The sequence below is a fragment of the Pinus tabuliformis genome, chromosome 9, assembly GCF_031772625.1.
Source record: "Pinus tabuliformis cultivar Carrire ecotype Pingquan chromosome 9, CPIR1, whole genome shotgun sequence".
Classification (NCBI taxonomy): Eukaryota; Viridiplantae; Streptophyta; class Pinopsida; order Pinales; family Pinaceae; genus Pinus; species Pinus tabuliformis.
Genome location: NC_142307.1, coordinates 690,460,733 through 690,484,813, shown reverse-complemented (window position 1 = coordinate 690,484,813; position 24,081 = coordinate 690,460,733). Strand labels below are relative to the sequence as shown.

Below are 24,081 nucleotides of genomic sequence, written 5' to 3'. Positions count from 1 at the left end.
AGTGTGCCACCCATAGGAAATTGGAGGAAGAATGGGAAGCTTCACACCATTCTACTATTTTTGAATTCATGTTCGCTATGTCAGAGTCTAAGTATTTAGATGTGGGCTGAGGCAAATTTTATGTGGATCAATACTTAACTCTACATAATTTCAAAGAAACATTGTGTTTCCTGTGTTTTATAGAAATTTCCAGTCCAAGTCTTGAAAAATTCTAGCTGCATTGGTCTGGGTGAGTGTCAGTGCAAAAGACTTGAGGTCCTGTGAGCTTCATAACCATGGTGGGCACTTGGCATCCACAATTGCAAGAAGAATCATAAACAGAAAATTCAGTTTATCAAGGAAACCTATTGAGAGATTTTGTGCTAAAATTGCCTTGGAGTTACCCAGTTCAAAACCCACATCGGAGAAAGTCAGTGGGCTTAATGGTTTTCAAGAACTATGTAGTGTAAGAATAGATGGGGATTTATAGAAACCGATGTTATCATTAGAGTGCAAGGTCTATGAGGTTGTGCTGAAGTAGTCTACCATGGTGAACAAAGAAGCATAGGGGTTTCAATATTAACAAACATGAATGAAAAGGGCCACAAGAGCGAGTTTGGGTTCGTATTTTTGTTGTTTATCATGAATTTCGAACAAAGCTTTGGTCCCTTTATGATCCTAGCACTGGAAAAACTATGTCCTTGGATCCAAAAACAATGATTGAAGTCCTGGAAGATAGATTTGGACTATATTCTTATGACATTGTGGACCCTGATCTGATTATTCTTGGAGTCCAGATTGATGCTGCTATAAATGCTGGAAATTCTGGGGGACCTACTTTCAATGACAAGGGTCAGTGTGTGGGAATTGCATTTCAATCATTTACACACTTTATCACGGACTATGAACACTCGAGAGACTACATAGGATTTCCCATACTTGGAATAGAATGGCAGAAAATGGAGAATCCTGATTTGCGCATTGCAATGGGAAGGATGTCTAACCAGAAAGGTATTCGTGTAGGAAGGGTAGAACCAACAACTCCAACAGGGAAATTCTTGACATCGTCAGATATTCTTCTCAGTTTTGATGGAATTGATATTGCTAATGATGGAATTATTCCTTTCAGGCATGGTGAGCACATAGGTTTTAGCTACCTTGTTTCAAAGAAGTACACAGGAGAGCATGCTAGAGTCAAAATTCTATGTGATTCTGAGTATCATGAATTTGATATCGAGCTTTCTACTCACAAATGCCTAGTCCCTGCACATATAAAGGGGAAGCCTCCATCTTATTACATCATAGCTGGATTTGTATTTTCAGCTCTATTCATGCCATACCTTCGTTCTGAATATGGAAAGGATTATGACTACAATGCTCCAGTAAAATTGTTGGACAAGCTACTGCATTCTATGGCACGAACAGAAGATGAACAGTTGGTGGTGATTTCTCAGGTTCTGGTTGCAGATATAAATATTGGTTATGAGGATATTGTAAATACATAGGTCCTGGCTTCCAATGGAGTGCATGTAAAAATCTCAGGCATCTTGTAGACATGGTGGAAAACTGTGAGGATGACTTTTTGAGATATGACCTGGAGTATCAACAAATTGTTGTTTTGGCAACAACAAAAAAATTGAAGGAAGCAACTCCTGATATTCTTGCAACACATTGCATACCTTCAACTATATCTGATGATTTGAAAATGTGAATCAATTTTCCAAAGGTGACATTCCTTACATTCTAATCTGATTATTCGGATGAATATTGTTTACTACTTTCACGACATTATAGAAAAGATGCTAGGTTGAGTATATTAAGAGGGTACTACTCTCTTTGGTTTTGGCTATGATCTTCGACAAAGTAACAAGCTTCAAGCTAAGCTCTGATACCACATGTAAAGAATCAACTATAGGTCCTCTAACTACTACTACATTCATTCAAATAAATTTCTCTAATTTTCATAACAAGGAAAATTTCAAGTTTATAAAACATCATAAGCATGAACATAAATTAATTTAATCTACAACATGTACAACTTGTAGCAATTTATCTGCAACATGTATAACTTGTAATAATTTACATAAACTAAAATAAAATTTCGTAATACATGTTCCAATAGCTTAGTTGAGATGCTCTTGAGCTCCATGCTCCTCTTGACAACCTAACTGGATTTGCCTCCCATCCAACTAGGAAGTATTACCTAGCCCAGGTAACCTCCATAGGTTCCCTAGCCTTCCGAGCCCAAGTCCAACCAGATGTAGTGTGTCCAAATTTAACAAACACTCTCGAGATCCAAGTTTGATCTCCCTCCTCTTTCTCCACATCCCTCCTCCAAATCAAATCCTCCAAAGAAAAACCAAAACCAAGCCCAAGCATCCCCCCCTCTCATCATCCTTCCCCTTTTATGCCTCTTCCTCCCATCCACCTCAACCACCTACCATTAATGTCATGACTACCCCCTCATCCTTTCATTTGACTTTTCTTACCATATATTCTCCCAAGTAAATTTGAGAGGACATTTTGGGGATAAGATATGGATATTTAATTTGGTAATTAATTGGGGAGGACCATATCTTCTTCCAAGTAAATTTGAGAGGACATTTTGGGGATAAGATATGGATATATAATTTGGTAATTAATTGGGGAGGACCATATCTTCTTCCAAGTAAATTTGAGAGGACATTTTGGGGATAAGATATGGATATATAATTTGGTAATTAATTGGAGAGGACCATATCTTCTCCCAAGGAGATTTTGAGAAGACATTTTGGGGATAAGATATTTAAATTGGAATAAATGGAAGGAGACCATATCCTATCCAAGATTAAATTTGAGAAGACAAGTTTGGGAATTGAATAATAACAATAATAAATTTTATATCAGTAAATAAAAATTACAGTTTCCCAAATGTAGGTATTTACCAATATTTCTTGATAATTATAAGTCAATATTTTCAGGTAATTTAAACACTAATAAAATTTGAATGACAAAATTAAGTGGGGAATTACTTTTTTTCCACTAGTTTCGAACGACCTTTTCACCACTAATGCTTGAGTTTCTATTCTATGGTTCATAACTATTATAAACATATTAATTAAATATATACTTATAACCAATATTAACAAAGGGTTTAAGAAATTTAATTGCAAAAATCATTATTTTGATTTATTAAATTTTAATTTAAAAATTTTAAATAAAAATATTAATAAAAAATAAATTAAAACATATTATTTAAATAATATTTACATTTTTTTTCAAAGGTGTAGAGAAGATGGTGACAAGGTTCTCTCTTAAGAAACTTCCTCGTATAAAGGTCTCAGGTTCAAAACTTTAAGGGAAAAAATATAGTTATGCTAAAGGTTGGTATGGCCTAAGTGAGGCACTGTCATCCCTCCCTGATTTTTATACATATATGCTATACATAGATGCCCCTGAGTCATAGCTATTCAAATGATAGGTTAAGTGTATCAATCATCTCAACATACAATAGCAAAAAATACTTTTATTTTTAACTCTTCTTTAAAAATTTAATAATAACTATTTTTTATTTATCATTTATCGTGATATTCTAAATATATTGAAGACTTAATATTATTTTTTTCCTACATCATTTATTGGAATGTTTCTCTATATATATATATATAATAATTTATATAAATTATTAAATTCATTAAATTAAATAGAATAATATAATTAATATATAAAATGAGAGTGATAAAAGTTAGTTAGTATTTTTTCCCTATAATATTAAGATGTAAATCGAGTCTTAAATGTAGATTAGTTCTTTTTCCTTATTTTCAAATATAAAAAATATTGCTATATAATCAATTATGTGTATGTTCCTTGTCTCGAGTGGGATGGAATATAACAGGCGGCGATGGGGTTGACAGTCATCTCACTCATCAAAACAAACCAATGATGGGAAGGGATGTGTTAGCTAACCCCTCCGAATGAAAACAAAATTTTAAATACAATAGCCATTGTTATGAAGAATTATATCTGCACTAAGTTTCCTTTGAGTTTTCACCGTCTTTGTCATGTGATGTAGTATAATGCGAGTCTGTTCTTGCATGGAGAAATAATGTCGTGGACTTCATTATGGATGGTTGTATTATGTGATTTAGTCTCCCATCTTGGAATTCGTGAGATTGGAAACATTTTTTCATGCATTCTCCTCATAAAATCTATTTTCAAAATGTTGGTGTGTGTTGGTTTTTCTCTAGTTGATCATTAAATTGCGAGGCTATGCATGGGTTACAAAACCTAATGCAGTGGATGGCATTAGAAAACAATCGATTCCAGGGGAGGGAATTGGTAAGAAGAAAGTTTCTACCATAGTTTTATCTATGTTCTACAACTTGGGTTATTCAAGCCTTTAATTGGACAATCTATTGGTTTCTTGATCTTCGCTAAGTAGAGCATGCCCTGGAAAGATGTTTTCTCATAGGGACATCGATAGAGGGTTAATGACATCATCTTAGTTGTTCCATATTTTTTAATCTGAAGGCTTGCATCACTCACTAAGAAATTGGCACAAGTTGTAGTCTTTGATTTTTTTCATTAACTACAATGATGACATGTCAAAGGGAACATTACAAGAGAGGGGCCTCCTATTATTAGACAAGGGAAGAATGTCAAGCAAATTTCTAAGCTGAAAAATTAGCCTATTTATTCTAGGAAAGAAAGCCCCCAACATTCAATGAAAACTCCATGAGGTCAAGAAATACAATATCAAAGAATAAAGTTGCCTATCTAACACAGACATTATAGCTAAGGCTGTGGGTTGGATCCCAAACATGACTAACACCTGTGGGAGGAAGAAAAAATACTTGCAAACCATTGAATTGTATTGGAAACAATTTTTTTTACTGGGAAAGGTGATGTTGGATGAAAATGATGAGGTAGAGGAGTTTCCTCAAGACAATAGTCGTGGATGTTAAATCAGAGTTTGACTTGGGCAATTAAGAAAGGGTTAAAAACTCAAAACTTTTACCCACAACAAAATAGAGTAAATGGGTGCAACACAATAAAACTTTTGATTATAACTTTGAATACATTAAATACATTCATATGGAAGTTATGGCTCATTCACCTAGTAAAACAAGAGTTCTTACTAGGATTTACACTTCACTGGGAGTTGCAAAGTAACTCACTATAAAAATTTGTAAGTAAATTGTTTTTATGTGCCCACTACAAATTTCTCCACGATTTTCTCTCCTTACCTTTCAAACTTACATCCGCTACTTGGATAAAGACTTTCTACTTACATGTGTATTAAAAGCATACATCTTAACACATTAATTCAAACATAGTATGGGTTATTGTACAAAAAAATACTTTTTCAAGCCTGCACATGTTGCAAAATAAAATTTTGACAATATGTTTTACCAACCATGCATTAAATGGCCATTTTCTCTTAATTATATGATGTGTTAATAAGTGGTAATTTTGTACTACCACTCAAAATTTCATTTAATCCATGTCCTTCATCCTGCAAACAAAATTGGCAACCTGCAATAAAAATCTACATGGTTGATTTACACATGTACCACAAGTATTGTTGTTGTTAGTTTAATAAATGTGGTGGTTGAGATTAATTTTTCCAACACTCCCCCTTAATCTCAACTGTCTCTAATGTAATTTCCCAAACAACCTCTTATATGGAAAAAATTTTCACATACCAATGGCTTTGTGAAGATATTAGTGAACTCAACCTACAATGTTGCAACACAATTTCACCATTGTTAATCAATTCTCTAATAAAATGATATTTAGTGTCAATGTGTTTTCTCCTCTTGTGAAAAATGGAATTCTTTGATAGTGCAATTGCGGAATAGTTGTTACAATAAACAATTTTTGTTCCCTCTTGTTCATGGCATAAATCCCTCAACATTCTTCTCTTCCAAATAGCTTGACACATTGTTGCTAATGCGACGACATATTCAACTTATGGTGTTTTCAATGACACTATTGATTGCTTATTAGAGGCCCATGAAATGGCTCTCGAACCTAAATGAAACAAATACCCTGATGTGCTCTTTCTATCATCAACATTTCCTACCCAGTCACTGTTAGTGTAACCAACTAGCCTAAAATCATTTATTTTTGTATACAAAATACCATATTCCTTTGTCCCATTGACATACCTTAGAATTATTTTGGTTTCTTTCCAATGTGTCTCCTTGGGTGTCTCCGTGAACCTAGACACCAAACACACTGCATACATTATATAAGGCCTAGTTGTTGTCAAATAAATAAAGTTGCCCACCATACTTTTGTATAATGTCAAATTGACATTGTTTTTGCAATTATTCTTTGCTCAACTTCAACCCCATGGGAGTTGGAGTTGGTGCATAATTGTTTTTCTACATATTAAACCTCTCCAAAATGTCTGCTACATACTTTCCTTGAGAAATTAAATATCATTTTTTGTTTGCTTCACTTCTATGCCCAGAAAATATTTTAACAGCCCCAAGTCTGTCATTTCAAACTCATTTTTCATGACGTCTTTGAAATCGACAATGATGAGATCATCATTCCCTGTAAAAATAAAATAATCTACCTACAAAACAACAATAAGAAGCTTAACACAACTTTCTTTGATGTAGAGAGTAGGCTCACCATCACATTTGTCAAAGTCATTTTCCATCAAGTAAGCGTCTATTCTGCTATACCATGCACATGGTGCTTACTTCAGCCCATAAGGACCCTCAACCTATACACCTTGTATTCTTCACCTTCTAACTCATAACCAAGTGGTTGCACAACATATACTTCCTTGTTCAGCACGCCATTCAAGAATTTTGACTTCGTGTCCATTTGATACACTTTCCATTTATGATGTGCAGAAATTGACAACATTGTACACATTGTCTCCATCCTCATGACTAGCGTGAATGTCTTCGCATAATCTCTTCCATGTTGTTGCTTGTATCCTTTGACAACTAGCCTTGCCTTATGCCTTTCAATCTTTTCTTCAACTTTGCTCTTAGTCTTATAGACCCACTTCACTCCAATGACTTATTTTCCTTGCAAAGGGTCCACTAACTCCCATGTATCATTCTTTTTTATTGCTTCTATTTCTTCATCCATTGTTGCTACCATATTTTTTCTTTTACTGCATCCTCAAAATGTATTGGGTCATCTACATGACCAAATAATGTAAATAAGGAATTCAGACCTGCGCTACTACCAACCTCATTTTGGTCATAAATTTGACTTAAATTTTTAATTTTTGTCCTCTTATGCTTGCTGAAGATGGACATGTCACTTGATGTCATGCTTGAAGTAGATGACGTTGTAGGTCTTTGAGGTGTGCTTAGAGTAGTATTTTCTTGATTGCGTGACACTCTTCTATTATTTGTTGATGGTGTCACATGTTGACTACTTTGTTGAGCTTGAATAGGAGTAGGAGGAATCACCATTAAGAAATTACTTGTTGTGGTCAATTCCTCTTTTCCTTTTTGTGGTATACATGCTTTCACATTGATTGTCTTTTCCAAACTTCCATCCCATGCTTCCTTTTCTGTGAACTGCGCATCTCTATTGATTACGAACTTCTTAATTAATGAATTGTAGAGCTTGTATGCCTTGGATTCATCACTATATCCAACAAATATGAATTTTTCCGCCATGTTGACCAACTTATTCCTAAATTCATCTAGGACTTGTGCATAATCCAGACATTAAAACACTCTCATGTGAGCTACATTCTGCTTTCTTTCACTCCATGCCTCTTCAGGAACCATATTCTTAACACTTTTGGCTAGACACCTATTAATTATGTATGTTGAACAAGCAACAAATTCATCCCAATAGTCATTTGCCAAATGCTTTGCCTTCAACATACTCCTTGCCATTTCCATAATGGTCCTATTTTTCCTTTCCACGACACCATTTTTTTGAGGTGTATACCTTGGTGTAAATTTCTTGTGAATTCCATGGTTTGTGAAAAAAAGTAGCAAGTCATTTGAGATGTATTCACTACATATGTCAGTCCTAAACAATTTGATGTAGTGTTCACTTTGCTTCTCAAAAATATCTTTATATTGGTGGAAGCACTCAAACACTTCACTTTTCTACCTTAATAAGCAGACCCATGTCTTCCTTGTATAGTCATCTATGAATGTTAAAAAATAATAATTGCCACCAATTGATGGTGTCTGCATTGGTTCACATAAGTCTGAATGGACAATCTCCAGAGGTGCCTTTGCCCTTATTGACTTTCTTGCTGGAAATGTCTCTCTATGTTGTTTTCCCAATATGCATCCTTCACATAGGTTGTTCTATTTTTCTATGAGTGGCAATCCATTCACCATGCCTTTCCTATGCAGCAAATTCAAGCCTCCAAAATTGAGATGACCAAATCTCAAATTCCATAACTAGTTTTCATCTTTTACCTCTACTTGAAAGTTTACTTGTGTGATAACTGCACCTTTTCTTTCATCCTCTTGTAAATTCATTGGCAGTAGTTCTTGTGCACCTTCTTGCTTCAAATATGGTTTTAGCTTGGGAGGAAACATTCTATTACTTTTCATCTGAACTTTTGCAATCAACTATTTTCTTGGAGACTTATCCAAAATTGTGCACTCTCCATTTTTTAAAGAGACATTGTAGCCATTTTACATGAGTTGTCTAATCCTTATACGGTTATGTTTCAAACTAGGGAAAAAATAAACATCTGAAGTGTACTTCTTCTCCCCCTTCTTTGTTAGAATGTTTACTCTTCCTTGAACCATGACATAGACTTTGTTATCAGTACCTAATGTCACTTCATATTTCACACTTTTATCTAGATTGGAAAACATTTCCATTTTCCCTGTCATGTGGTTGTTGCACCATGAATCTAGAATACATACATCCCTTTGCTTTTATTGTGCTAAATTGAAAGCTAAAATTGCATTGTCTTGGTTTTTATTTTCCTTTATAAAATTTTCACTTGTTTGTTATTTATATCATGTTGCTTCTCTCTACATTCATTTGCATAATGACCATGCTTCTTACAATAATGACATTGAACTTGAGATTTATCATACCTCTCACCTTATGCTTGATTCCATCTTGGGCCTTGACTTGGATTTGATTATTTCCCCTCCACTTGAGTTTGAAGGACTGCCTCTTCCACCTCTGTGTGGGATTCTTCCTCTTCCTCTAGCATTTGATCTTCCTCTACCTCTACCTTGACTAAATGAAACTTGTGTCTTAAAGGCATGCTCCAATGAGGAATTTGTTGATTTATTCAATCTATGTTCATGAGAAATCAGTGATGCATGAAGCTCATCCACAGAAGATTACGAGAGATCCTTTGTATCTTCTATGGCCACAACAATGGCATCAAATATTGTTGATAGAATTCTCAAAATTTTCTCAACTATTTTCCTTTCCTCAAGCATCTCACCATGAGACCTAATTTGAGTAACCTGTCCAATTAATTGTGTAAAAAATGACTCTATATTCTCATATTCTTTCAAACAAATTGTCTCAAAATTTCTCCTTAGAATTTGTAGCTTTGTTGTCTTTACTTTTTCCATTCCTTGGTAGGTTTTTTGGAAGGTATCCCATGCTTTTTTGGACTTTTTTGTTGCTTCAATCCTTGGGAAAATACTTTCATGAACTGCTTGAAAAATGTAGAATAGGGATTTTGAATCCTTCTTCCTATTTTCCCTCAACAAATCATTTTATGCTTGTGTCAAAGCATTGTATGTTGTTGCATCTGCTGGTTCTTAGAACCCATTCTCCATCGATCCCAAATATCTTGAGAAGAAAATAGAGCCTTCATTTTTATAGCCCAATTCATAAATTTTTCCACAAAATTGAGGAATTTGAGGATTACTCAAGCTTGTGCCTAATGTTGTCATTTCTAATTGTAAAAAAAACTCTTTCTACTAGTAAATATGCTCCAAAACAAATTCCTTCATAACAACCTTTAGCTCTTAGTAAAAACACTTATACTTACACTAATAAAATTTTACACTTGCTTTGATACCACATGAAAGATGAGGTAGAGGAGTTTCCTCAAGACAATAGTCATGGATATTAAATCATAGTTTGACTTGTGCAACTAAAACTAAGACAGGGTTAAAAACTCAAAAATTTTACACACAACAAAAGTAAATGGGAGCAACACAATAAATCTTTTGATTATAATTTCAAATGCATGAAATACATTCATATGGAATTTGTATCCCCTTCCCAAAGTAAAACAAGAGTTTGTACTCAAATTTACACTTCACTAGGAGTTTGAGAGTAATTCGCTGTAAAAACTTGTAACTAAATTGTTTTTACACGCCAACCACATATTGCTCCACATTTCTCTCCTTAGCTTTCAAATTTACATCCGCGACTTGGCTAAAGACTTTCTACTTAAATGTGTATTCAAAACATACATTTTAACACATTAATTCATGATAGGTCAAAGTATTAAAACATAGTATAGGCCATTGTACAAAAAATATTTTTCCCAACCTACACATGTTGCGGAATAAAAGTTTGGCCATATGTTTTACCAGCCCTACATTAAATGGTAATTTTCTCTTAATTATTTGATGTGTTGTAGAGTGGGAAGTTTTTACTCCCACTCAGAATTTCATTTAATCCACATTAAATGGTCAGTTTCTCTTAATTATATGTTGTGTTTCATAGTGGGAAGTTTGTCCTCACTAAGAATTTCATTTAATCCATGTCCCTCAATATTCAAACAAAATCCACAACTTGTAATAAAAATCTACTTGATTGATTTACTCATGTACCACAAGTATGGTTTCTCTGAGTTTACTAACTGTGGTGGTTGAGATTAATTTTTCCAACGCAACCTTCGCATACCCATGTCTCTGCACATCTGCATACCCATTTTCTGTACCTTCGCTCATATAACTACCTCTAAGGACATCGTTTAAAAAATAATATTTCCCCTCATTAAGAATTAATGACTACCAACTTTATCAACTGGTTGTGCAATCTAATAGAGTCATGTTTGACAGGAGGAATCCACATTCCAAAGGTTGAGAATTCACCTCAACTCATGGAAGGCATAGACATTAGGGGTGTTCACATTTTGGTAGTTGAACATCTAATGGATTTATCATTGCTTGGTATGGATTCTTTTAAACAAATTTCCATCCATCTCTATTCCTTCTACCATTTCACCAGGTAGATTAAAGTTTTGGAGCTTCATGATTATGATAGCCACCTCAAATAGTTATTCAAAAGATTAGTTACATGAGTTGAATAATGGTGCAAGAACAGCCACATCTATAAGAGTGTTGAGGAGTAGAAAGTTGTTTGATGTTGAACATTATATGAATTTTGGTATAAATCTCTCTAGAACCCACCAAGGCACCATGACACTTTTTCCTGTATTTCCACAATCATTTACCAATCATTTTGGGAAATTTGAAAACCTAATTCATTTAGATTATATTGCATTAATCTATCCATCCCAATGGAAATATTTGGAGAAATTTCCACATTTGAATATGTTTACTTCAAAGGTTGTGCTAAATTAATACAATTGATGGGGAGAATGGAAAACCAAAGGTTGTTAAAGTATCTGAACCTAAAATTTTTCATTAAATTAAAGGCAATCAATTTAATTGTGTGGAGGTGTGGAATAAGAAGCACCTCTACACACCTATGTCTATACACAATTACATCATTAAATCATTAGTGCAAGTTGCAACAACAATGAATTTACCATTCACAAGTGGTTGGAGTCATCATGTTTATTCTAAACCCTGAAATGATGCAATGAAATAGGTGATTCACTGTCGAAAACATATGTACACTCATAGTCTATGAAGGATATGTTTCACCCAATCTGTGAATTTTGTTGTAGAATTGTTAGCTACCAAATTATTCCTATGAGAATTAGCAAAAATAATAAACTATATTATTAATTGTTGTTGGATGAAATTCTTTCTATTTTTCAGTACCAAGTTGTGGGAAGATATAATGCTTTAAATGAGATTTGTTATGTTGAACAAGAGCACATCTACATAGATAGACATCCTTAAGCATAATTTTTCTTGGGACATCTTTTCTTTGATTTAATTGAACTCTTAATAAGAACCCAACGTATGGTCATAACTGTACCTGTTAGAGTCAATTAGTTTTAAGTGGTCGAATGTCTTCAAATCCATAATTTTGTTGTCATGGAATAAGTTGAACTCACAAACATTTTTACTATCATGAATTCAACCAATGATTGCCTGAAAATCACCATAAATCTAATCGTCAAATTTTTTGTTTGATAACATGAAGTGGTGTTAGGTCTTTGGGAGTCATCGTCACATATTTTTGGGTCATTGGGTATATTTTCAAAGTGAAGGTCTATTAAAGGTGTCATTTGAAAACCAACTACAGCAAAGGGTATGTTGTTCAAATCAGCATGGTTTTTGGAATACTACAATTCTTTTCCTCTTCTAATATTCTTCATTTTCCCTATCCCACTATTCTACCTTTTAATCTCACCTATTTCTTTACCCCTCATTCCTTACAATTGTTGTATTTCCTATCCTACTCTAAGCCTAATCCCCTTGAAAAACCATCATAGTGCATCATGCATGAATACTACCCATTAACCCTAAGTCTCCATCCCCTCTATCCCTTAATGGTAATCATTTCAAATCACATTCATGTGCCTCACACTCAATGTGGGAATCTGTCACGCAATCCCTATTTTCTTGTTCCAAGTGCTACACAAATACTCTGTTTTAGTGACCATTTTACAGAACAGTTTCTGACCACATGGAGGATAATTTTGGGAAATTGAAATATGTTTTCTCACAGGCAGGCCAAATAAAAATAACCTCTTCTATTTTTTTCACAAGTATAACATATGGATATTTTCGAATGCATCTTCAAATCTCATTTTTCACAATTAGTAAATTTCATGTTTTAATTCATTACTTTGCAGAGCATTTTCTAGGAATATGGGGAAGAATTTGGAGAAACTAAGAGAGGTTTATCTTCAAAAAAATATAATATACAATAAAATCCGTCATTTTTTACATAGGTAATACATTTTGGGAGATATATAAAAAACATTGGCCCGCTGTATAGGCACTACGCAGTTGCTGCGTAGCTGTTGCATGCAGGTCCTCATGAGTTTTTGGAGGGTGTCAGTTGTCATAGAATGAGTGGAATAAGGTGTTGCTGAGTTGGGATCCATATCAGACAACCATTCATTACCTAGGTGTTTGATTTTGTGGAGACTTATGCCAACAAGGCATCATACCTAGTTGTTATGCAGTGTAGGGCTTTATTGATGTTTCCTCTTATCATTTTATGCAAAAAGTATGGTTGATGTTTCTGAAGACTAGACTTTAGATAGCTATCATGACAAGAATGATAAAAATTTGTTAATCTTTTCTTGTTTTTCTTTTATATTAAAGAAAAAAAACCAATAAGTATGTTAAATTTCCTATTTTTTTTTCAATCTGATCCATTTCATGGATAAGAGATGCTTTGCATCTGGACATAATATTTAAAATATTGTATGTCTATTTAATGCCAAGGTTTGGAAGTGAGAAGGGTTGGATGGTATTATGAATTAGATCTCAGAAGCTTGTGGCTGTGATCTATTTTTTATAAATAAGGGTGTTTATGCTCAGTGTGCCAGTGGATATTCACAAAGCTACTTGTGGTACTATGTTTCAGATTTGTTCCCTCCTTGTGTTTATTATTTCATTATATTTCTCTACAATCTTTTAATTCATGGGTATTGATTCAGCTATATTAGAATTCAATCTTGCATTGCTCTAATTATGATGTGTTAGATATTTCAGTTGCAAATGGAATATTTTATACCTTTGTTGTCTGTATTTTCTTCTTTTGTGTGAATGAGTATTTTTCATGTTCATCTTCCACTATAATTGGTTTCCTTTATCTGAAGTATATGCCAGACAAGCCTATGTGTGTGTTATTGGTTGTTAAATGCATAAACATCATTGGCCAGTAGTATTAGGATCACAAATTTTCACTTCTCAGTAATCTTCGTTTACTTTCAACAAACATTTTCTCAAAGAATCCTTTTCATCTCTGGTCTCTGTCTTGTATGTACTTGCAAAGTACCCAATTTTAAGTTTTTCTAGATGAGGGATCCCCCTCTAGTTAGAAATGACCAATTTGTAACCAAAAGCGGTTTGTGATTACCTCTATGACCCTTTTACTTTAGCCTAAAATGAATCATGGAGCGCTAAAAATATCGATAACCTAGGGCATGCCTTCTTTTTTCTTAAAGGGAAAATATGCACAAAAGTGAAATTGTCTTTGAAAGAACAATATTCTCTATAGATATTACAAGTGGTGATCATGGAAAGGTAACGCTTTGTCATTAACAAATCATCATGTCTAATTAAAAATCCATCCAAACCATATTCTCATGACACTAAAACTCACATGAATATGAGGATATAAATATGGTGAATCAGACCAATAGTTGTAATTGAAGTAAAATTGTTCTCTTAGTGTGATATTATATGTTGAAAAGAAAGTATTTTTCTCTGTGTTTGTTGTCTCAATGGAAGCTTTAGACAAATTTTGATAAATCCATTAGTGGGCACTTCCAATTTCATTCAAATCAAATCCTCAACACATAGAAACATCTATCTTAAATTTGTGTCAAGGTGTGTCCAAAAAGTGATATTTGCAAATATCACACTCAAACATGCATAGGTTTGCACATGCAGTTGATGTGGCTGTGAGGCACTGGGTTCGACCAGTCACAACATCACTTGGTATAGTTATGTAGATTGGAGAGGAAGAAAGATCATTTCTCTGTACTCTACACAATGTGATCATTCTCACACACATACTAGTGATTTAATAATATTTTAGTGGAATTAAAGGTTTTTTATTATATTAGTTTATTTCTTTTGCGTACTAGAAATTTAACATTGTGGCGTCTTCATAACGACTTCCAAATGAAACATATCATGCTCTTTTATGTTTGATGTTTGGCAGACTTGTATCCTAATCTGTGTTCAATGTTTGGTGGACTTGAAGTGCTCAATACTCGAAGTTTTCAAGCCAACTTGTGAAATGCCTAATAGGCTTAGTAATGAGGTCCAAATGAAACACGTTGTCTCCTGCCATTGAGTTATTGTATTGAAATACTTCATAGATTGTTCCTGCATCGTAACTACCATTAGTATTTATTATGGAATTAGGGTGAATGCATGAATATGGGTTACACTTTTGGGCCAAATGTGATAGTAAAATTTCAAAATTTTACTCTTTTATCGAATTGAAGCCCTCAAAATTCATATAAGCAGTGTGAATTTTGATTTGGAGTAAAAAGGCAATTTGTGGAAAATTATGTTGTTGTTCTAAGTCATATAATTTGTCAATTCTTCATTAAACGAATGTTTGTCCTTGCAAATTTCCTCACATCTTAATAGTTATGTGTGTGTGTTCACATAACATAACTTAGTCTAAAATGTGTAATTTCATATATATATATATATATATATATATATATATATATATATATATATATATTTGCATGATCTAAACAAAGAGAACTTGGGTATGCATATTAAAACTTATTTTCTATGCAAAAAATTATTTTTATTATTTTTCAAAGTTGGCGAATTAATATTTCAATGCATTTTTTAGACACCTATGTTCACGTAAGATATTTTTCTACTATTTAAACAAATTCAAAACCAAGAGTGGCCTTTACATATATAACACACACACACACACACACACACACACATATAAATATCATGTTATGACTAAACTCTTGTAGATAACCTCAAAAGAAATAAAATCGAATAGACCTTATTTGTAGAACTTTACATATTTTAAAATTGAATAAAACTTATTTCAATTCTATTTGAGCTTTTAATTGAACCTTTAGATATAAGGAATTGATTGAATACTTGGATAACCAATTAAATTTAGGCAATTTGATAACATTATATAACATTATAGAAATGTTATCATATATTTTTTTTTGGTATGTTAGATTCCAATAAAATCTCACTCATATCACATTATGACTAAGGTCTTGTAGATAATCTCAAAAGAAATAAAATTGAACAAAACATATTTGTTGTTTACAAGACATGTTTTAAAATTGAATAAAACTTATTTCAATCTTATTTGTGTTTTTAAATTGAACCTTGAGATAAAGAGTTGATTGAAATACTTGGATATCCAAGTAAATCTAGGAAAGTTCATAAAATTATAGAAACATATAGTTAATGGTTTAAATTAACATACATTGATTGCACTAAAAGACACTTTCTACAAGCCAGTATAAAGCATATTTGTAAATTTTTTCATGTTCAATATTAAATTAATGTACACAATACGTTTTAGTTGATTTCAAGTATAAAAGTGACTTGCATCATAGTATTAAGATTGTACTTATTTTCTTATTCTATGAAAATAGAAATTAAAATTGTTATTATATAAGATTTTACATCTTTAATGTTATTAATTGAAGGTTTTAAGATAAGGAATTGATTGAAATATTTGGATAGCCAAGTAAATTTAGGATAGTTCGTAAAATTATATAAAATTATAGAAACATATTATTAATTTTTTTTGGTATATTAAATTCCAAATTACATATGACTTATATGTTGTTATGAGTGTTGAAAATGCAACAAGAAAATCCTAATTTAATTTTTTCCTTGAATTAAATTAGGAATTAAATTGTAATTCCACATCTCATGACAACTCGTAATAGTTAACTAAGTTAATAGGACTTAGTTATCTTAGTTAATTTGGGTTGAGGGTCTAGCTTGAGTCATGTAGAGTGTCTCCTACTTTGTAGGAGCCCTGGTTGAGTTTATTTTGAGTTGTAATTATTTAATTCAGTCTAACTAAGTTAAAGTCAATTAAACTAGTTCCAACTAATGGAGGAATTAGTGGGGGATCCATTAGTGTGGTGTAACCAACAGTGATCAACTAGTAAACTGAATATTCACTCATAATTAACTCATGCATGTCAGATCTGAGATAGACCCAGTTGAGATTGGAGCTTAGGGACAATGTACTATCAGTTGTATAATCACCTGAATTGTATAGGGGGTGCATGAAATCAAGGGAGGGCCTATGAGGATTACACAATTCATATTTGTGGAATTTCCCAATTAAATACGAGATAATTCCCTAGGAAACTACACAAGGGATAAGAGCTTGGCAGGTAGCAAAATTGGCTAAGTATTGACTTGAGTTTGTCTAGGAAGTAGTGAAATAGATAGAGATAGTGCAGAGGTTGCTCAGGCTTGAGAAAATAATTATAATGTTCTCATATTTTTTTATTAATGCAATATACAGATAGAAGAGGTTTTTAGTTGTGGCTTTCCCCGTAAAATTATTGTGTTATATGTGATTGAATTCTTTCTCTTTTATGCTTTATGATTTCATCGATTGTTTATTATTTCTGTTGATGAGTAGAGTAGATTAAATTCAATTGTTGTAGAATACTACAATCTACAGTTTGAATCTACAAGGAATTTCTACATGGTATCAGAGCTAAAATCACTATATATGAGGAGAATAAGACTTTGCCTTTTGCAGGAGAAATCAAATTTGTAGTATCATACTTCGTAGCCAGTAGAATGGCATTCTACGGATTGAGACTCGAATATTCCCTTGAAGTTAGTTCAAACTATATTGCATGGAAGGACAGGCTAGAGGCAGTGTTGGAAGACAATGAGCTTAAGGAATTCATAGACAAAGATATTCCTAATCCAGTTGATGTGCAAGATCTCAAAAAGTGTAGAAAATGTATGGAAAAGGCAAGAAGGATTATCCTAGGAGGATTTCAAGATAATATTATCTTGAACCTCCATGGTAAGGAAACTCCATTTGTAATCTGGAAGGCCTTGACATGCTTGCTTTAAAATAATAGTGACCACAAGAAGTTGGCATTGAAGGACAAGCTTAGAAAAATCAAAATGGAGAATGGCAACATAATGTCGAATTACTTGTCCAAGTTCACGCAATGTCGAGATGAGCTTGGAAGTATTGGTGTTATAGTTGTTGAAGATGATCTGGTGATCTTAGAACTTATAGGCCCTCCCAAGAGCTAGCACAGCTACCAGGACTCGGTTAATGGGAGGGAGAAGCTGCCAGAGTGGGAGAGATTGTGGTCTAACTTGGTACAAGAAGATATTCAGTGAAACACCAGAAATGGATCCTCATCCGAGCATGATGATGAGGAGACTCAAGCCTTAGCTAGAAAGGCAAAGAAAGGGAAGGAAAATTCATCCCATTCCAAATCATATTCCAGTCAAAGCAATAACAAGAAGGACATGTTGAACATTAAATGTTTTCACTGCCATAAAGTGTCCACACAATAAGGCCAATAAGAAGTCCTCAAGAGGAGCGACACATGAAGCTCTTGCTTCACATTTGAGCTATATTTCACCCTCCTCACTTTCATGGTGACATTGATGATGGGTAGTGTGTGGTACCTAGATAGTGGAGCCTCATTCCATATGACTAGAAACAAAGAGTTCATCAGTGACTTGAAGGATAAGGACCACCAAATTCACATTGGTATGGGAGATAATGGGAGGTTGAGTGCGACCGGCATAGGTATTGTTACCTTTTAGAGGGAGTCTGGTTCTCCTCTCACATTAAAATATGTGATGTATGCTTTGGGTTTGAGGAATAATTTCGTTCCAGTTTCCATGTTGGAGGACCATGACTACGATGTGATATTTGGCAAGGGAAAGGTTTTCCTTCATTATATAGCCTCAGGACAGGTGAAGCGGATTGGGTTTAGGGTGAAGAACCTCTACAAATCGGATGTAGAAGATTGTGCTGCTTTGAGCACAAAAATAAAGAAGGTGCAGAACTAAGACATCTCTGAGTTGTTGCATAGAAGATTGGGTCACTTGCACCATGGAGATTTGAATATCATGCAACAAATTTCTACCAGACTTCCCAAGGGTACACTAGGGGAGAGAGACACATGCAAAGGTTGTACATTAGGGAAGTATAGCAAAGCTTCCTTTCATGACAAATACAGTCGAGTGTAAGCGATCCTTGATAGAGATCACTCAAATGTGTGTGGATCATTCTTGACAACATCCATGGCCAAGCACAGGTATTGTGTAATATTTGTTGATGACTGTTCTTGTAAGTGATGGATTTTCTTCATGCAGAAGAAATATCAGACATTCGCTAAATTTTGTGAATTTAAAGCACTTGTCGAGAAAGATATTGGCTATAAAGTAAAAGCTGTCAGAAGCAATAAAGGTGGATAATATGTGTTGAATGAATTCAAGAACTTATGTGCATCAAAAGGCATTCGATAGGAGTTAATAGCATTTCATAACCCATAGTAGAATGGGGTGTTTGAAATGAAGAACATAAGTATTTTTGGAGTTGCATAGGCAATGTTACATAATCATGGCCTATCATTGCACTTGTGGGCTTAAGCATGCAACACAATTGTTTATTTGCATAACAGAATCCCTCATCAATTTCTCAGGATGAATACACTAAAAGAAGCTTTTCAGGTAAGAAAACAGATGTGGCACACTTCAGGGTATTTGGTTCATCACTCTATTTTTATGTTACCAAGGATGCATGGAAAAATATAGAGACAATAGCTGAGTTGGTCATATTTGTGGGGTATATTGATACACCTCACAACTATTGGGTGTACCTACCATGGAACAGGATGACAATGATTCGTAGAGATGTGAAATTCGATGAAGAGAAGGCCATTAAATTTTCCCTTGAGAGGGAGCTTCATTTACATGAAGATGAGGATCTTTTAGCTCTAAAGGAGGAACCCCAAGATGATGTGGAGCAACCACATACAGAGGAGTAGAGAGTGGAAGAACCCACTCATGCAGATACTTCTAGATATGGAAGGAAGTGCACTAGAGAGGCTCACAGATTGATGCATGATGCTAGAGAGAATGTCGGAGCACCCATATCATAGGGCAGGCAGAGGAGGTCACCAGATCAGTACACTAGCTACATGGATCTAATGAGCAAGAGTGTAGAGGTTGAGCCATCCTCATTCAAGGAAGTAGTGAAGAAACTTGTATGGGTTGATTCCATGGTTGTGGAGTATGACTCCATTATCAGAAATAGTGTTTGAGAAGTGATTCCAAGGCCGAAAAACAAGTCAGTGGTGAGTTCTAGATGGCTTTACAAGGTAAAGCAAGTAGCAGATGGGAGTGTGGAGAAACACAAGTCCAGATTTGTGGCCAAAGGGTTCTGTCAGGTGGTGGGAATTGATTATGATGATACCTTTGCTCTAGTAGCAAGGTACTCTTCATTCAAATATATTCTAGTACTGTCATCATAGATGGGATGGAAGATACATCAGATGGATGTGAAGACAGCATTCCTCAACAGTATGATTGAGGAAGAGGTGTATATTGAGCAACCAAAAGGGTTTGATACCTTCAACAGAGAGTCGCATATGTGCAAACTCAAGTGAGCGTTGTATGGACTAAAACAAGAACCACATGCTTGGTACACCAAAATTGATAGCTATTTCATTGGGTTGGACTTCACCAAAAGTGAAGCAGATGCGAACCTTTACCATATTCTGGTTAAAGGTAAATTGTTGATTATAGTATTATATGTTGATGATTTGATTCTAATATGTGATGAGAAGCTAATAGAATATTGCAAATAGGATCTTACAAGAGAATTCAAGATGATGGACCTGGGTCTCATACATTACATTCTTGTTATGGAAGTATGGCAAGGAGATGGGGAACTGTTTTATCTCGCAGAGAAAGTATGCCAATGAGATACTGCAGAAGTTCCACTTGGAGAGCAGTAAACCCATGGAGACTCCTCTACCAGGTAATTGGAGGAAGGAAGATGCTACTTCAGGTGAAGTAGTCGAGGCTACTATTTATAGACAGTTTGTGGGTTCACTTATTTATTTGGTGAACACATGAACGAACATGTTTTTTTCAATCAAACAAATTAGTCAAGCCATGGTTAATCCAACCAAACTTTATTGGAAGGAATATAAAAATTTGTTGAGATACCTGAAAGGAACCACTCAATTTCATATTTGGTACAGACAGATAGAGGGAGTGAAACTTCAAGGCTTCACGAATGCAGATTGGGCAGGGAGTCCATCCGACAACAAAAGAAAATTAGGGGGCATATTCAATATTTTTTAGCAGCAGGAAGCAAAGATCAGTTCATAAAATTAGGAAATACTTGCATAGCCAAGTAAATTTAGGAAAGTTCATAAAATTATAGAAACATGTAATTAATTGTTTAAATTAACATACATTGATTGCACTAAAAGACACTTTCTACAAGCCAATATCAAACATATTGGTAATTTTTCCATGTTCAATATTAAATTAATGTACATGATATATTTTAATTCATTTTAAGTATTAAAGTGACTTGCATCATAGTATTAGGATTGTACTTATTTTCTTAGTCTATGAAACTGCAAATTAAAATTGTTATTATGTAAAGTTTTACTTCTTGAATGTGCATAATTGAAGGTCTTAAGATAAGGAATTGATTGAAATATTTGGATAGCCAAATAAATTTAGGATAGTTTGTAAAATTATATAATATTATAGAAACATACCATTAATTTTTTTTGGTATATTAAATTCCAAATTACATATGACTTATATTATGTTATGACTGTAGAAAATGCAATAAGAAAATCCTAATTTAATTTTGTCCATGAAATAAATTAGGAATTAAATTGTAATTCCACATCTCACGACAACTTGTAATAGTTAAGTAAGCTAATTTGACTTAGTTGGCTCAGTTAATTCAAATTGAGGGTCTAACTTGAGTCATGTAGAGTGTCTCCTACTTTTTAGGAGCCCTGGTTGAGCTTGTTTTGAGTTGTAATTATTTAATTCAGTCTAACTGAGTTCAAATCAGTTAAACTAGTTCCAACTGATGGAGGAATTAGTGGGAGATCTAGCAGTGGGGTGTAACCTACATTAATGGGGTGTAACTTGCAGTAGTGATCAACCAGTAAACTGAAGATTCACTCATAATTAACTCTTGCATGTCAGATCTAAGAAAGACCCAGTTGAGATTGGAGTTCAGGGACAGTGTACTATTAGTTGTATAATCATCTAAATTGTACAGGTGGTGCATGCAATCAAAGGAATACCTATGAGGATTGCACAATTCATATTTGTGGAATTTCCCAGTTAAATATGGGCTAATTCACTAGGAAATTGTGCAAGGAAATAGGATCTTGGTAGGAAACATAATTGGCTAAGTATTGGCTTGAGATTGTCTATGAAGCAATGAGATAGATAGAGATAGTACGTAGGTTTCTTGAGCTTGAGAAAAGAATTATAATCTTCTCATATTTTCTTATTAATGCAATACACATATAGAAAGGGTTTTTAGCTACGGATTTCCCCATAAAATTATTGTGTTATGTGTGATTGAATTCTTTCTCTTTTATGCTTCGTGATTTCATTGATCGTTTATTATTTCCAATGATGAGTAGAGTAGATTCAAGTCAATTGTTTTAGAATATTACGTAATGAAGTTTGACTCTAAAAGGAATTTCTACGATGACTACTTGCTCTTGTAGATGACCCAAAATAAAATAAAAAATATTGAAAAAACTTATTTCAATTGTTTATAGACATCATTTAAAATTGAATTTAAAACTTAAGTTTCAATCATATAATTTTTTTTTTTATAATTGAACTGTGATATATTTTGGTTCATTTTAAGTATCAAAGTGACTTGCATCATAGTAAGATTGTACTTATTTTCTTACTCTATGAAACTAGAAATCAAAATTGTTATTTTATTAATAAAATTTATGCTATATAGAAATATTTTTAAACTAGTGAAATAATAAAAGAGATCCATCAACTGAAATTTATTGAACATCCATAAACAAGATTAATAAACATTCATAAATTAAAATATAATGAATGTATCAATAAATTTTCCATATGAAAATATATACAAATATATCCATATATTGTTTATGTATGAAAATATACAATGTCTATACATATCTCATATGAATCTTCCCTATGAGATGGGTCTGAAAAATATACAAACTATCCACTCTAAGTACCACCAAAACTCCTATGTGAGTTTTATTGAACAAAGTAATCTCCCATAATATGGTACTGCAATATAACACATTCAAATTCAAACTAATTATATTATTATTTGTACAAAATAAAAAAATCTGGATATAAATGATTTTGAGCCATACTTAATTACATATGTGAATCTACTAACCTCACTCGAGCCCATATGCAAGTCATCTAGGATGGGGTCTGATGAATCTTAGTTTGGCGCTCCTCTTCCTGTGGCTCAAAGATTAGGGCCTACATCAATGGACTTGCATCATCAATGCCTTTATACCCAACATCCCACTCATGCTTCCACATGATTGCAACATCAACAACACACTGCATATGGTCCTATGTACACAATGGAAAAGGAAAATTATAATTAGTCTATGAATTAATTAGCATGTATGTAACTTAAAAAAATAAAATGTTGAAATCTTAGGAATAAAAAAAATTACCCCAACTATTGGTCCATGTGGTTGTACATAGTGACTCTCCTGCACATGAGTGTTATGAGTTGGAGGTGGAGGAGAATCCACGGAAACATGCATTGGTGGAGGCTAGTCTGGATGATCAATTGTCCCCTTGAATGACCTCATAAGCTCATCCATGTATTTGGGTTGTGTCTATGTTTTTTCATGAACTTATTAATATAAATGAAATCTAATATGACCTAAATTAATATAAATAATTATGTATAATTTGATGATAAGAGTCAAAATTTATGTGTGTGTGTGTGTGTGTGTGTGTGTGTGCGTGTGTGTGTGTGTGTGTACCTTTCCTATGTCGTGTAGGTCATGCACCCTCCAAGTGTCACAGATGGCATCATGACACATACATGCATATGACAAAAGTTGGTCAATAGGTAGACTCATTAGATATGAATCATCATATAATGGAACTAGCAGGCCATGCTGAAATGGTGGTGGTATTCTCATCTCTCCATGCAATGCAACATGTGCATTGAACAATGTCATTCACATGATATTTGCAATAGTATTCTAGTCTCAGCACTGAGCTTCAATGGCTCCTATAGCTCTGTCAGCAATACCATGCT

General features: G+C 33.7%; 1 pseudogene; it reads left to right on the top strand.

Annotated features, from left to right (window-relative positions):
- The first annotated feature begins 695 nt into the window (after positions 1-695).
- On the top strand, positions 696-1,690 carry LOC149150539 (protease Do-like 9 pseudogene; annotated as a pseudogene).
- The last annotated feature ends 22,391 nt before the right edge of the window (positions 1,691-24,081 follow it).